Source organism: Fundulus heteroclitus, chromosome 16 (assembly GCF_011125445.2).
Source record: "Fundulus heteroclitus isolate FHET01 chromosome 16, MU-UCD_Fhet_4.1, whole genome shotgun sequence".
Lineage (NCBI taxonomy): Eukaryota > Metazoa > Chordata > Actinopteri > Cyprinodontiformes > Fundulidae > Fundulus > Fundulus heteroclitus.
The window spans coordinates 8594258-8609681 of NC_046376.1; positions in this window are offsets into that span (position 1 = coordinate 8594258).

Consider the following 15424-nt stretch of genomic DNA (forward strand, 5'->3'; position numbering starts at 1 on the left):
TCAGACCACATGTCTCCATAAATCGAGGTCGTTGTCCCTGAAGTGCATTTGCAAATTGTTTTCTGGCCGTTTCTGCTGCTTTTTGAGTAATTTCTTCTTCTCTGAATGGCTGTTCAGGACAGCACTCGTTTCACTGGATAGTGATGTTCTTCTACCACCTTAAGCAACATCTAAACAAGCTCTTCACCCTTTGTTTCACACACTGATTCCCACATTTCACACCAAAACACGCTTATCTATCAGGAGAAGGACCCGTCTCCTTTCTGAACTTCCACAGAAACACGTAAGGAAAAGCGGCACCTCCAGGCATCTGGAATTCGGACCCAGACTTGTGGAGGTCCCTATTTCTCTACCTGAAATCAGGGTCCCCCCCCCCGTCCACCCTGATTTTATTTGATTTTAAGAGGTTGAGACGGTTCAGACGTCCGGTAAGGAAGTCATACTCTTAAGGAAGACTTGGGAAGGCCACTTGGGAACACCTTGGAGTCCATCCAGACTTGCTGGAGGAGCTATCTAAGTGAAAGGAGGCATAGAGATCCTTACTAACCGTGTATTCCCCATGATAAAAGATGCACACTGCAAAAACCGAACTAAAAGTAAGTACAATTTTCTAGAAATTTGTCTATTTTTCATTGATTTGAGCAGGTAAATAAGACTATTTGCCAATGGGATTAGTAGTTCTACCCCTAAAATAAGATAATTACATATACTGCACTTGAAAAATGACGATGGAGATGAATTGTTCCTACTTTAAGTGCAAAAATCTTATTCCATTGGCAAATCATCTTACTTACCTGCTCAAATCAAGAAGAAATGCACTCAAATCAAGAAAAAAAATTACTTAATTTTAGTTCCCTTTTTGCAGTGCATCTTAGTCACATAAATGCAGCACAATTGTCTAACAGACTTTAATGTTGTCATTTAGCCTTAGTTTGAGTGTCTTTAGACCTTAGGATGCTGTAACTATGCCTGAATGCAATAATATTGCCACTGGGAGCACCGGTACATAGCTTGTATATGTATTTTCTAGGTTATTTTTGTCCATTTCTGTATTTTGGTCCACATCTGCACGGGGTCAGCTCCCAGGAAGCATCATATGCGGTTGTTGAACCAAATAAATCACTATCTTGTAAATTTCCTCACTGGTTCATCCTGTAACTTTGCAAAAATGGTAAAAGGTCCACCCTGAGCGGTACCTATAATGTGAAGTTTGCCTACAGTACGGTTCATGCCTCTGCCACTCGTATCCCAAGACAGGAACATCTGCCGACTAAGTGTCAGAGCACACAAGCCAGAGAACAAATAGCAATCTGACCTGATGCAATAAACTGGTCAAGATGAAAATCTGACAGCATGTCTGCACAAGAAGGAGATGAAATAAAAGAGCTGTGTGAAGCACGCTGAATTAATCCAGCAGCAGAGACTTTAGGCCATCTGTAGCTCATGCTATGAGGATCTGGATTTTTCAACACTGTGTTATGTAACCCCTGGTAAAGTAGTTGCATGGACCGAGGCGGTTATCCCTGTCTAGTAACAGCAGCGTGCTTCGTTTGTGTCGACAAAAACCTCCCAGGACTCAATATTCCCCAGAGGACAGGAGGGGGCATCCACTTCTGTACAGGACAGTCTCAGAAAATTAGAATATTGTGATAAAGTTCTTTATTTTCTGTAATGCAATTAAAAAACATGAAATGTCATACATTCTGGATTCATTACAAATCAACTGAAATATCGCAAGCCTTTTATTGTTTTAATATCGCTGATTATGGCTTACAGCTGAAGAAACCCAAATATCCTATCTCAAAATATTAGAATATCGTGAAAAAGTATACTAGTAGGCTATTCAACTAATCACTTGAATCGTCTAATTAACTCGAAACACTGCAGGGTTTCCTGAGCCTTGAAAAACACTCAGCTTGGTTCAGTAAACTAAATCACAAGTATGGTAGTGGTTAAGAGACGACATAAGATTCTCACAGTAACTGGTGTACTGACCATGGCATTACTGTCCTTGATTGGCCTGCCAATTCCCCTGACCTGAACCCCATAGAGAATTTGTGGGGTATTGTGAAGAAGAAGCTGAAAGACACCAGAGCCAACAATGCAAATGAGCTAAAGGCCGCTTTTGAAGCATCCTGGGCATCCATAACACCTCAGCAATGCCACAGGCTGATTGCCTCCATGCCACGCCGCATTGATGCAGTAATCTGTGCAAAAGGATTCCCAACCAAGTACTGAGTGCATTATTGGACATTTTCAAATGTTTGATTTTGTTTTGCTGTTATAATAATTTTTTTAACTTGGTCTGAGGAAATATTCTAATATTTTGAGATAGGATTTTTGAGTTTTCTTCAGCTGTACGCCATAATCAGCGATATTAAAACAATAAAAGGCTTGCGATATTTCAGTTGATTTGTAATGAAACCAGAATGTATGACATTCATGTTTTTTAATTGCATTACAGAAAATAAAGAACTTTATCACAATATTCAAATTTTCTGAGACAGTCCTGTACAATCCCCAGAAATGGATACAGCATTAAAATAAACGATGCGGAATGAACTGTATATGAGGCTTACCTTGGAAATATGCCTGTTTAGTATGAAGAGGATAAGCATGAGGTTGAGCTGGGTCAGAAGATGCTGCGGCACGGAGAGTCTAGAGTTACAGATCTCCAAACTTCACGAGGCCTTCGGATTATCTCCAGGACAAAGTGTAGAGAGGTTCATGGATTGGCCTCCAAGCCAAACATCGGCAATTGCAATGCAAAATGTTGATACAGCGGCGTAAAGCTCGCTGCTATTGGACTCTAGAGGAGTGATGTGTTCTCTGTGGCGATGAATTGTGTCTCTTTGTCTGGAAATCCAGTGGTCAGATCTGGGTTTGACTGCTGTTAGGAGAACGGCTTGTTCCTGACTGCATTTTGGTCGAGGTATTATGAAGAGGGGTTTCTAGTGTGGGGGTGTTCTTCAAGAGTTGGGCTCGGCCTGGCTGTGTTGCAGTGAAAGGACCCATAACTCTTCAGAATGGGTTCCTTCAGCACTGGCTCCCCCCAGGACTGCGTACTGAGCCCACTGCTCTCCACCCTGATGGCCGATACGGACCGCGTTATCAAGTACGCAGACGACACGACAGTGGTGGGTCTCATCAGGGACAACAACGAAACCAGCCTGCAGGGAGGAGGTGAAACACCTGCTGGACCTTTGTGACTAAAACAATTTGATCCTGAATGTCAGCAAAACAAAAGAGATCGCCGTCGACTTCAGGAAAAATCGTCTGCATTTCTCCATCGGATGAGGGGATTGACCTTCTATGGAGCGGCTGCATCTCTGTCTCGTTTGGTTCCTGCAACGCCTCAGACTGGAAATGTCTGGAGAGAGCGGTGAGGACAGCGGAGAGAATACTCCGGACCTCGCTTCCCTCCATTCCATGACACTGCCTGACCAGGGCTCAGACAACCATAAAGGACTCTTTGCATCCTCACCATGGACTGCTCTCCCTCTGCTTGAAATGCAGAACAACCAGACTCCCCCCTCCCATACATAGAAACCTCTGTTGCACTGAGTAACTGTATCTGCATCATCCTGTGATCCGTTCATTGTTGCAATACATCCTGCTGCTAGGTATACTTGTACTATCCATATTATTACACATAACCTTTCTTGTTTTTGGTTTAACATTCCTGACCAATGACAAGTACCTGCAGTAAATTATACTATTCTGTTTTTACTTGGAGCCTTGCAACAAAATTTCACATAAATGTACATCATGAATGTGCAGATGAATGACAATAAAGTCTATGTCTAAGTCTAAGAATGCCAAGAAATTTGTTCCATACATTTTACTAAAATTTTAAGGGAACAAAAACCTTGATGTTGGTTTTGGAAGAACTTGTCTGACCTTAACTCGACTTAACTTCTTAACTTCTTTGGGATGAATTAAAGATGCATTAAAGACAGAGAGTGTTTCTGCCTGAGCAGTTTTTACTTGTATTCTTTGCTATTAAATAATCCTAAATTTCCTTCCCGTTAATAGGGAGTGTCCTCTCCACTGTCGCTTCATGCATGCTCAGTATGAGGGATTGCTGCAAAGCCATCAACAATGTAGACGACTGTCCACTGTGGCTCTACGCTCTTTCAGGAGGAGTGAATGCTGCTTGTCGGGACTTTGAAGCAATCAACTGGTTCCCTCCGTCCATCCATCCATCTTCTTCCGCTTATCCGGGGTCGGGTCGCGGGGGCAGCAGCTTCAGTAGGGAGGCCCAGACGTCCCTCTCCCCGGCCACTTGGGCCAGCTCCTCAGGAGGAATCCCAAGGAGTTCCCAGGCCAGCCGGGAGACATAGTCCCTCCAGCGTGTCCTGGGTCTTCCCCTGGGCCTCCTCCCGGTGGGACGTGCCCGGAACACCTCACCAGGGAGGCGTCCAGGAGGCATCCTGACCAGATGCCCGAGCCACCACAACTGGCTCCTCTCGACGTGGAGGAGCAGCGGCTCTACTCTAAGTCCTCCCCGGATGACTGAGTTCCTCACCCTATCTCTAAGGGAGAGCCCAGACACACTACGGAGAAAACTCATTTCAGCCGCTTGTACCCGGGATCTCGTTCTTTCGGTCACGACCCAAAGCTCGTGACCATAGATGAGGGTAGGAACGTAGATCGACCGGTAAATCGAGAGCTTCGCCTTTTGGCTCAGCTCTCTCTTCACCACAACGGATCGGTACAGCGCCCGCTTCACAGCAGACGCCGCACCAATCCGCCTGTCGATCTCCCGCTCCATCTTCCCCTCATTCGTGAACAAGACTCCAAGATACTTGAACTCCTCCACTAGGGGCAGGACATCCTCCCCAACCCGGAGAAGGCACTCTACCCTTTTCCGGTTCAAGACCATGATCTCGGATTTGGAGGCACTGATTTTCATCCCGGCCGCTTCGCACTCGGCTGCGAACCGCTCCAGTGAGAGCTGTAGATCACGCCCTGATGAAGCCAATAGGACCACGTCATCCGCGAATAGCAGAGACGCAATCCTAAGGCCACCAAAACGGATCCCCTCAACACCTTGGCTGCGCCTAGAAATTCTGTCCATAAAAGTTATGAACAGAATCGGTGACAAAGGGCAACCTTGGCGGAGTCCAACTCTCACCGGAAACGAGTCCGACTTACTGCCTGCAATGCGGACCAGACTCTGACACCGGTCGTACAGAGACCTGACAGCCCTTATTAAAGGGCCTGGTACTCCATACTCCCGGAGTACCCCCCACAGGATCCCCCGGGGGACACGGTCGAATGCCTTCTCCAGATCCACAAAGCAACTGGTTCCCTTATATAGGAAATTTTAGACCAATCTGTATAATATGATTGAATTTGACTTTGTAAAGTGCCTTGAGATGACATGTTTCATGAATTGGCGCTATATAAATAAAATTGAACTGAATTGAATTAAAGTATTTTACAAAAGGTTTGAGTTGTAACTTTAACAAATGCATAACTTGTTCATATTTATGACGTCCACAACAATTAATTATTTTAATTTTAGACATATGGTTTCAGCACTGCACTGTTTTGTCGTTGCTGGTGCCAAATGAGGCCAGACATACAAATGCACTGAACTTGGTGGCACATATTGTCTGTCTGGACATCCGTGCTCCAAAGTCAACAGCATTTGTTATTTAATCTCATCTTTACAAGTTCTGGTTTGTTGTTTGCATATTGATGTTGGTCTGTTGCATCCACCGTTATCCTCGCAGGTAATCTGCAGACCCATAAAGCCCAAAGTGCCCTTTGCTCATGTAAGCCCATGTTACGGCTCTGCTGCTGGTAATAAGCTTACGTTTGTAGCCAAGATTGGAGCAAACAAACATTCGGAGCAGTTTAATCCAAGCCTTGTACTTTTGCATGTGTATTTTTGGTTTGGGAAAAGCTAAAGCCTCCATAAAGACATTGCAACTCAATGTGTGTGTAGGAAACACTGTCTGAGAGACGTGCGGTGAGAGTTAGTATTGTGCAAGTCCAGTCTTCAAAAACCAGGGAGAATGGGCAGCTTGGAATAGAATAAATCATGTTCAATGTGACACAGAGGAACTAGGAAAACACCAGTAGAGTGACAACACTGGGCGCTGATCCCAATTTCACACTTCTCAGCATTCTTGGGTAAGACAGTTGTCTGCATAGAAAGGCCAGGCTAATCCTTAGGGCAGAATCTGAACCTGCTAGAGAAGCTATATATATACCCTCAGGTTATATATATATATGTGTTTGTATATGTGTATGTTTTAGGCATGGATCACATGGGAGATCCCTGGAGGTGGAGAGAGATGCTTGAACTGTGAGCAACACTGCCTTGGATAAGCAGCAGAACAGATGGATGGATGTACTGTACAATCATGCATATTTTCTCCCATCGCTCTGCAAATCAGCTGCTGTTTTTCCTCTGTTGAACGTGAATATTTAATTTTTTTAACCCAAATACGCTACATTATCATATAGTCAATAATTGTGCGATATCTACTTGGCTTTTATTCTGGCCTTTTCCGATAAGTTCATCCTCTGATGCTTTAGAACTGACTTTAGACTCGATCAGCTTGTTGTTTCATTACTTACTCTGTGTTTCAGCCACTGTCACGCCTGTTTGTCGAACACCCAACACCGTTTTCGTTCGCTGCAAGCACGGACTCATAGCTGGGAGATGAGGAATATTTTGCCAAGCTGTAATTTTCAGGGGAAAACAGCTTTATTCAGCAAGTGGACTAATCCTGACCAAGATAGAGTGTCATATTAATGGATTTTGTGTTTTTTTTTAGCTGGTTGATGGGTTTGCTAAAGCATCTAAAGTAGGACTAGGTTTTGAATGTGACGATAACGAGCTGAACGAGCCAAACTAGCTTTGCAGTCTTTGCCAGGAAAAGTGGAAGCGGCGTGCTCATACTGCCTCTCTCGGCATGTCCTGCTGACTCTCCACCTACCCGCTCATCATCTCCACTTACCGGCAGGTGAGAGATGGCGAGGTTTAGGGTTGTTCGTCTCCCCATCCCACACACTGCATTAAAACACTCCCGCACTCCCCTCGCTCGCCGCCACACACTCGAGTGCCCACGCACGTCGAGAGGCCTTCGGGTGAAACAAGTGGCTGACGGCTCCGGTGTATTTCTGGAGCCTTTAATGTCCTGCGAGTCCGTTTAGAGACGTGGGACGGAAAAGGGATGCGTGGAGACACGTTGTGCTGGATTACTGCTCAGGTGCAGTGCTGTAGATTAATTAGCCTAAAGAAATATATACTAACAGAGCAAAGAATAGAAAAAAACCAACTGGCAAGGGATGATTTCCACTTCATTAATTGTGTTTTTAAATTATTAATTTGGCCACTTTGTACAAAGCAAGTCACGAACGAAGTGTGAGATTCAATTTTTTGCACTGTGGAAATATGCATTTCACACTCTTTTGCTAATTATTCCCAACAGTTTTGGAAAGCATCATGCAACGAAAAAATTAAAATTTGTTTGGACAATTGCCTTTTTTTGCAAGATCTCAATGCTGAAAATATCCACACAACAAAGATCTGGTCGCCAGGATAACAGGTTCAAGAGGAGAATACAGACGTCCCTTTCTTGGCCATCATAAAGTGTGCCCAGGCCAGAAGAGAGACATGATTCTGGATCTAGGCCCTGGTCTCTGCATGGTGGGACAGGCTTGGAAAGCCTCCAAATGGAGGTGTCCAAAGTAAAATGACAGTCAATTTGGAAAAAGAAACTTCTGTTCTTATTTACAATTTATAGATAAGTACCATGTTGAAGATTTATGCCGTTCTCAATAATCAATGAAATAGTTTTCATTGGTATCCCTGCCTTCCAACCCTTTTTATTATCGCTGAGCAGCTTTTAGCACATTTGTTCTGGTACTTTGATGAATTACGTTTGGTAACGAGCTCCAAGTCATTAATGTTGGAAGGACTCTTTGCCAACACCCTATTCTTCAGCTCCCTCCTCAGATTATCTAGTAAGTCTTTTCCACCGACGCACCTCGGAGCTGTGCCCGCACCGATTGAACCACCTACTGAAAAGTGGTTCGGGTTGGGCAGCGCAGAATGCCTGGTAGCGGCACACACCACAAATCCTCCAGTGGCGTCACCTGTGGGCCGGTCCAGGGTGAGGACGCCACAGGACCGGCATGGCGGCGCCCAAGAAGATTCAGCAGTGGTCTGCTCTGGAAACCCAGTGGTGTATAATTGTTTGGGGTGTATCCAGGTTTTGGCATGAACCGGGTTACACATGGAATATGTAGGATTTAGCTGCACCAAAGAGCAGATTATGAACGAGCTCAAGAAACTGAAGGAGCACCGAGACGCAAAGAAAGACTTACCCTGTAGTAGAGCGACAAAAACAAATTTACCACCTGGTGAAGCGGTCGGTGCCAATGCCGGGTTACCTTACCACCGCACAAGTATGATGTTTTATTATATTTCCATGTGGTCATTCATAGTCCATGATCAGTTCATGATTAGTTTAATGGTTAATGGATTGTTCATTATAGCAGGAATCTAGCCTTTTCTTTGCAGATTCAAGTAGGGACTCTGTCTGGGTCTGTCCAACATTAATGGATGTAGCTACAGCTAAAGCCCAAACGGAGAGTAGTAGGAAAAAGTAGCGGTGAGGAAAATGGGTCATAGTACACACGTAGCAGCATGACTGCTGGAAAACCTAAGCTGCTTTAACTACACAATTCTGTCAAAAAGGAAAGTTTTAAGCTTAGTCTTAAAGTAGACGGGGTGACTGCCTCATGGACCAAAACTGGGAGTTTGTTCCACAGGAGAGGAGCCTGATAGCTAAAGGATCTGCCTCCCATTCTACTTTTAGAGACTCTAGGAAACACCAGCAGACCTGCAGTCTGAACCTGCTGTGAACAGCACTAAACAAGAAGCAGTAAGGTGACTGAGGATTTGAGGATGATAAATGTTTGTAGGCAGGAAGCTACAGGAAGAGACATAATGAATGCTGATCAGAGAGGAATCATTCAGGTGTCGGATCGATTGCTCAGAGTTAAGGAACAAAAACAGGAAAAAAATTTGTTGAAAAGCAGGGAAAGCTTAAAGAAAAATGTTATATCTTCATAAAGCTTGAAGAAATACTGATCAAGACAACCTTAAAGATACAAAAAGACTATAATGTAAATAAATAAGAGAAGAATTAAAGAGTTTCCCAAAATATATATATATATTATTTTGCAAGCAGCTCAACTCACTTTCTGTCTTTTTTTGACTGTCGTCTAATATCCCCTCCTGTGTGAGTCAGTGTGGAGGTTTATACTGTGAGGTAACATTATGCAAAGAAGCCAAAACATCAGCCTGCAGACATTTAGCAGACGCCTAGATCGTCTCGTCTGATTGGATAAACATGAGTTACCTGGTTTGATTACAATATGGGTGGATTTCGTCAACACTGGTCACGACTCTGCAAACCCGAGGCTGCGTTCAGTCTGCGGAGGAGCAGGCTTTGCAGCCTCAGGAAGGACGACAGACAAAAAGACTCACTATCCAGCGCCGAGCTCTGGCTCTCAGGCTCGTGGAGTCACATGCTGACAGCATGGATGGACACGTTTCCAAACACATGAGCGCAGCTTCCTCCACCTATCCTGCTTTATCTCTCCCCTCCCTTTTTAGATTCTCTGTTTTGACATTCATCCCTCCATCTGCTGATTCTTTTTTTTTTTCCTGCAAAACTAAAATTTGTTGATGCCGTGTTTCCTTTTTATATCCAGGTCGGTGCCTCTTGCAGGGTCTCCACATGGCCCCCAAGCAGACCAGTTTAATTTGCCCCTCATTTTTCTTCCATGACACAGAGCGTAAACAATCTGGACCCAGCGGAGCGCCTCATTAAACGGCCGCTGTCTGGTCCCATTCCACCAGCCAGTTGATTAAAGCTATTGCCGCTGAAGCGAGGCATCCCTCAGTGAAGGTATGTGGTCAATCTGAGAATAAGCGAGCAACATACTGATGGGAAGGACAGCAGCAACGTTTAGGACATGAAACAGGAAGTTGTTGCACTTTAAAGGGACGTACGTTGGACAGAGCTAAAGACGGGGGAGCACAGATAATTTTAAACCGCTGCAGGACTGAACGTCTCTCCGAATGTGGTCGTTTTTAAGACGCACAGTGCACCAAGTGAAGCAATGTTTTCAGGTATTTCCGTCACCACGTTGCTATGTGACAAAGAGCCGAGTGTAAACACCCTGACCGCCGTGGAGGAAGGAGCAGCTCCTGATGCTGCCCGCAAACCAGGGTCGGTGTGTCTGCGTCGTGGTCGATGTGATAAATCCGCCAACACTCTGCCAACGATGTGATGAAGTGAAGATACATGAACGGCAGTGGTGTAAAGGGATTGTCTCACCTCTCCGTGTCTGTGTAGCCCAGCCTCTTGGTGGCTGCTTTATAGAAGAAGGGATGAAGAAAACAGCTGCTTAAAGGGATTCTTCACCTGAATATCAGTATAGTTTGTTAAATCTTTGTTCTTCCTGAGACAAAAACACACTGGATACAAACCCTGTATGTGTCTAAATTCATCTTGATACAAGCCCGTGATAATGGCGCCACTGCTGCAGTTCCTCAGGGATCAAAATAACAAATAAAAATATTAGAACAAACGTTCAGGCTCCATTTTTTTTAGACGACAGCTGGTGAAGGATGCAGCCACTGAATTTGGACAAATTCAGGATCTGCATGTCAGCATAAAGCATAGAGAAAAATGTTGATTTGGGCTTTTATTGCACTGTAACAAACAGAAAATGCCTCCTTTTTTTCCCCCACTTCCAGTTGAAACGCTCTTAATCAGCTGTGACTAAATTTCCGGCTTCGAGCTCAAAATCAAATGCAGCGTTAGTCTTGTAGGTCTTTGACCAGCAGAGCATTGAAAAACCCTTTTTAGAGGCCTTTTAAATCGCGTTTAGGACGCTCTGCGGAGAACAGAAATGCTGACCAAAGGAGAGACACATATGTAGCAAGACTGGCGAACCATTAGCAGCAAAAACTAGCATCAGCGCCAAAGCTAAAGGGCTGTTTCACAGTTTTCTAAATAGCCTGGAATACGTTTTATCTTCTTTAAAATATGCTCATCAGACCTGAACGTTTTACATCAAGATGAGAATCCCTAGATTTATGAAGTATTTAGGATATTGTGAGAAAACAAAAATGGGAGAATTTCCATTGCATGTTTGAGCGCCAGGACCACCGGAGCGAAGTACAAGCCTAAAAACCTCAGATTGTGTTTTTTTTTTATGGTTGGTTGAGGTTCAGACTTGTGTTGAGGTGAAATTGAGACCTAATTATTACTATAATGGAGCTCATTTAGACATCAGAATGACAGCTTCCCCTTCAGAACGGGCCTCCGACTCGCCGGCTCGAGGCTCCGGTTTCCATCCCACACGCCAACCTCTGGATTCGGTTAGCAGCTCTGGATCAAACTCAGGTTTAGTTGTCTGGGAGTAACCGAGTGAAGCCGACAGATACTGTGCTTGTGAACGATAACTCAAGTTCCATAAATATGTCTATTTATGAAAAAATAAAGCTGGTTGTTCCCCCTGGAGTCAGCCTGTCTCTTTGAGCAGCCTCCCAGCAGGGATTTACACCTTTTATGAGAGAAATTAATTGGTCAGGGCAGCGTTAATCATGCCAAGACTTAATTGTTTTACAGTCTGTTTTCTTTTTGAACTTCCTGTTTTGTGTCTATCCTGAGGTCTCCACCTGTACCCCACCCTAATTTTATCCACCTGTCTTCCTGTATTTGCCTATTTATACCTCCACTTGTGTAGCTTCGCCTTGCCAGAACGTCCTCTTCCCTGGTGTCAAGCCTCCCAGCCTTAATCCTAATTCTGTCTTCCTGTGATTCTCACTCAGCTCGTATTTTTGGACCGGTCTCTGCCTTTGTTTTGGTTGACGTTGGATTTTCGTGAACCGAACCTGGCCTGTGTTAAAGGATGGTTGGTTTCATTTGAGTCCGCTACTCCTGTCCTCCTGACTGAAATCAAAACACATCAGGATGCACCGTTTACAGCAAGTCCTCAGATAATTTCAGTCTTCGGCGGGTAACGATACATCTGAATAAAATCCATAATTTTGGACCGAGCAACCACAATGTCATGATGCTGATGATTAATTAGGAACTGAGCAGAGGTGTCAAAAGTTTTCACATTTATTACTCAGGTAGAAGTATAGATACCAGGGTTTAAAGATACTTCTGTAGAAGTAGAGGTATCAACTCAAACCTTTTACTCAATTAAACTATGAAAGTACTGGATGTAAAACTACTTGAAGTATTAAAGTAGACGTAAAAACCCTCCTGTTTTTACTATAATCGTATAGTAGGATAATATAAAAAAAAGGGATTGGCTGTTTTACCCTCATATTGAAAACTAATCATTTAGTACAATGCAAATATGTTAAAGGTCCATATAGGTGAATATTGGGTTTGATGGAACAGAAATTTGATGTCTGGTTACCTATGAGTACTGGTGCAAAAAGTCATGTAATGTAATGTAATGTAAATTGGAATGTATTCTTGGAATGTAGTGTAGCTACAGGAAGTGATGACGGCAGCAGATGTAAAATACTGGGCATGAAAATGAGCGCATTATCCTTTTATAACAATTACCCTTGTATTGTTGTCTGTATGCAGCAGACAGTGTTGTCAAAATTAATGATTAATCAAAGTGGTTAATCAAAAAATGAAGAAACGTTTTGTTCTTCCTCTTAAGTTTTTCTCGGGGCATTTGGCAGATTACTAAATCTTTTTTTTTTCTTTTCTTGTCGACAAGCCAGAATGAAAACAAGGTGAAATAAAATAGGTGTAATTAAACTATTTTCAAAATATAAGGAGTATAAAGTACTGAGGACTGCATGAAAATGTAACTGGAGTAGAAGTATAAAGTAGATTAAAAATATAAACTCCAGTCAAGTATAAATAACCAAAATATCTACTTAAGTAAGGTAAAGTATTTGTACTTAGTTACTTGACTCCTCTGGAGCTGAACTGCTGCTAAATGGTCGTCACAAACCTCCAGGGAGGGTTCCTGGTGCATTTTCTGCACATATAATAACTGATCAGGGTGTTTGCTGGTTTTTCTCTCGGGGCTCTGATTGGACAGATCGTCAGCGATTACACGGTCATTCCCCGCTGCAGGACCCGGTTCTGCTGTTTAACAAACAGCCGTGTTGTTCGCTCATGTTCGGAGGAGCTGGCCTTGTGTGATACTGTGAAACGCACTGAATGAACACTAAAGATTAACTGTGCTGCTAATCCCACCGCTGGCAGAACTCCAGTTCAGGTCCAGCTCGGGCGAATTAACTTTCCATGCTGCAGGCTCTGACATAACGTAGATGCGAGCCAAGCATCCTAACTGGGTTTCTGCTAATTGGATCTATTCATTCACAGAAAAACAGAGACTCCAGTTTATTCAGCTAAGTTTGGTGAAGCACAGGCCTCTCTCTATGTGACCGGCACCACGTCCTTAAAGCCGATCCGGTGTTTCTGGTAGGATGAAAGCGGCAGCTGTTGCTCAGGCAGCCTCCACGTCATTCCACCTCCAGGCGTCTAAGGCCACGCCGGGCCGCCGTCTGCAGAGCCTGAACGGCTTTCTGAGAAGCAGCAAGACTTTGGGTTCAGTGAGCATCGGCGTGATGGGAGGAGCTCGCCTGTGGCCCGCTGCAGGCATCAGGAAAGTCCCTGGGAGAGTCGCCAGTCGGCTTTGCAGATGCATTTTATATTTCTACGGTAGAGAAAAGCAACAAAGTCGTGTTGGATTTCGTAATCCCAAAATGTTGTTAATCCGTAACACTGAAGCCATATCCAAGTTGATCTTTATATATATATATATATGTCATGGTTTAGGTTTTGTCTGCCTTTAGTGTGCAATTCACTCAGCCCTCCCTCGCTCTGCTCCATACACTAATTAGCCTTAACTCCCCGTCACCTGTCAGGCAGCAATTAACCCTGATCTGCCATCACCTGTTTCCACCGCTTTATTAGACTCACCTCTTTCTGTTCCCGTCGCGGGTCCATAGCGTTCACTCCCGCTCAGTTCTCTGCCAGTATTCTTGTCAGCGCCGCTTTGTTACCGTCAGCCTGAAGACTTTCCGTCAGTTTGTTTTCTCCAGAACACGGCTCCGATGTTCAGCTCTCCAGTGCTCTGCTCAGATGTTTTGCTCTCCAGTGCTCTGCTCAGATGTTTTGCTCTCCAGTGCTCGGCTCAGATGTTCTGCTCTCCAGTGTTCGGCTTCAGAGTTCCTCCCGGTCAGTCTCTCCACACTCCTCCTGCCGGCCAGCTTCTACACCCTACACCTCCGTCTGTTGAAAGACTCTGGTCTCATCATCCATCTTCCACACCATTCAATAAAACTCACTCATAAGAACTGACTCTATGTGTGCGTGCTGTGTCCGGGTTCATCCCAGAAAAATATCCTAACAATATATATATATATATATATATATATATATATATATATATATATATATATATATATATATATATATATATATATATATATATTTATATATATATGTGTGTGTGTGTATTCCAGTTCAGATAAATGTTGGTTAATGACTGAAGTAATAAATAGCCATGAGTTTAGATTGGTAATATTCATTCATTTCCACCTTTATTTAGTGAAAACTGGAGCGTTCCTTTACAGGTGCCTTCCAAAAAAAGTAAAAAACAATGCAACTGGACTTGTTTTCCATAGTTGAAGACGTTTCGCTTCCTCTCCAGGAAGCTTTCTCAATTCAAAAAGTCTGGAGTAATGTAGAGTACCAAGCTTTATACCACTGTCAAAACAATGGCCTTGTAATGGCTTAGATAACATGCAAATTCAACAGAAACAGGTCCACCCCTTAGTAATGGGCGGTTGTTAAAGCCATTAAGCCAACAGATTGAACCAAAACTGGTCCACTCCTCTGTAACGAGGAGTCGTTAGGGTCATTATTGGCTTGGCTTCAAGGAACAATGTTTTGATCACCCGAATGAGGGTGAGAATTGAGGTGATGATTGGCCGGAATTAATCCTATAGCTGTATTGTAAGTTTTTGAAAGTTGGAACCAAAGGCCAACTCCTCACTGTCACTGATTTTGAATGCTCTGCATGTTGAATATTTTTCTTTAAGCCACAACCTTTGGTCTGGACCAAAAGGCAGGGTAGGGTTGTAAACATCTTGGCTTGGCCGGGCTGACACATGTTCTCCTTCTCAGGGTGTCTCATTGCTCCACAGAGGCTTTAGATCAGTGGTCTCCAACTCAAATCATTGAGGGCCGGCGTAATGCACCTTTCACACGTGTCCCTTCTCCTCCACACCAGAATGAAAACACTAAACCACCACGTTAGCACGCAGTCCAGCTCTGTGGAGCTCAGCTAATCAGCTCATGTTGGAGTCGGGTAGGTTAAAGAAGAGGTGCAT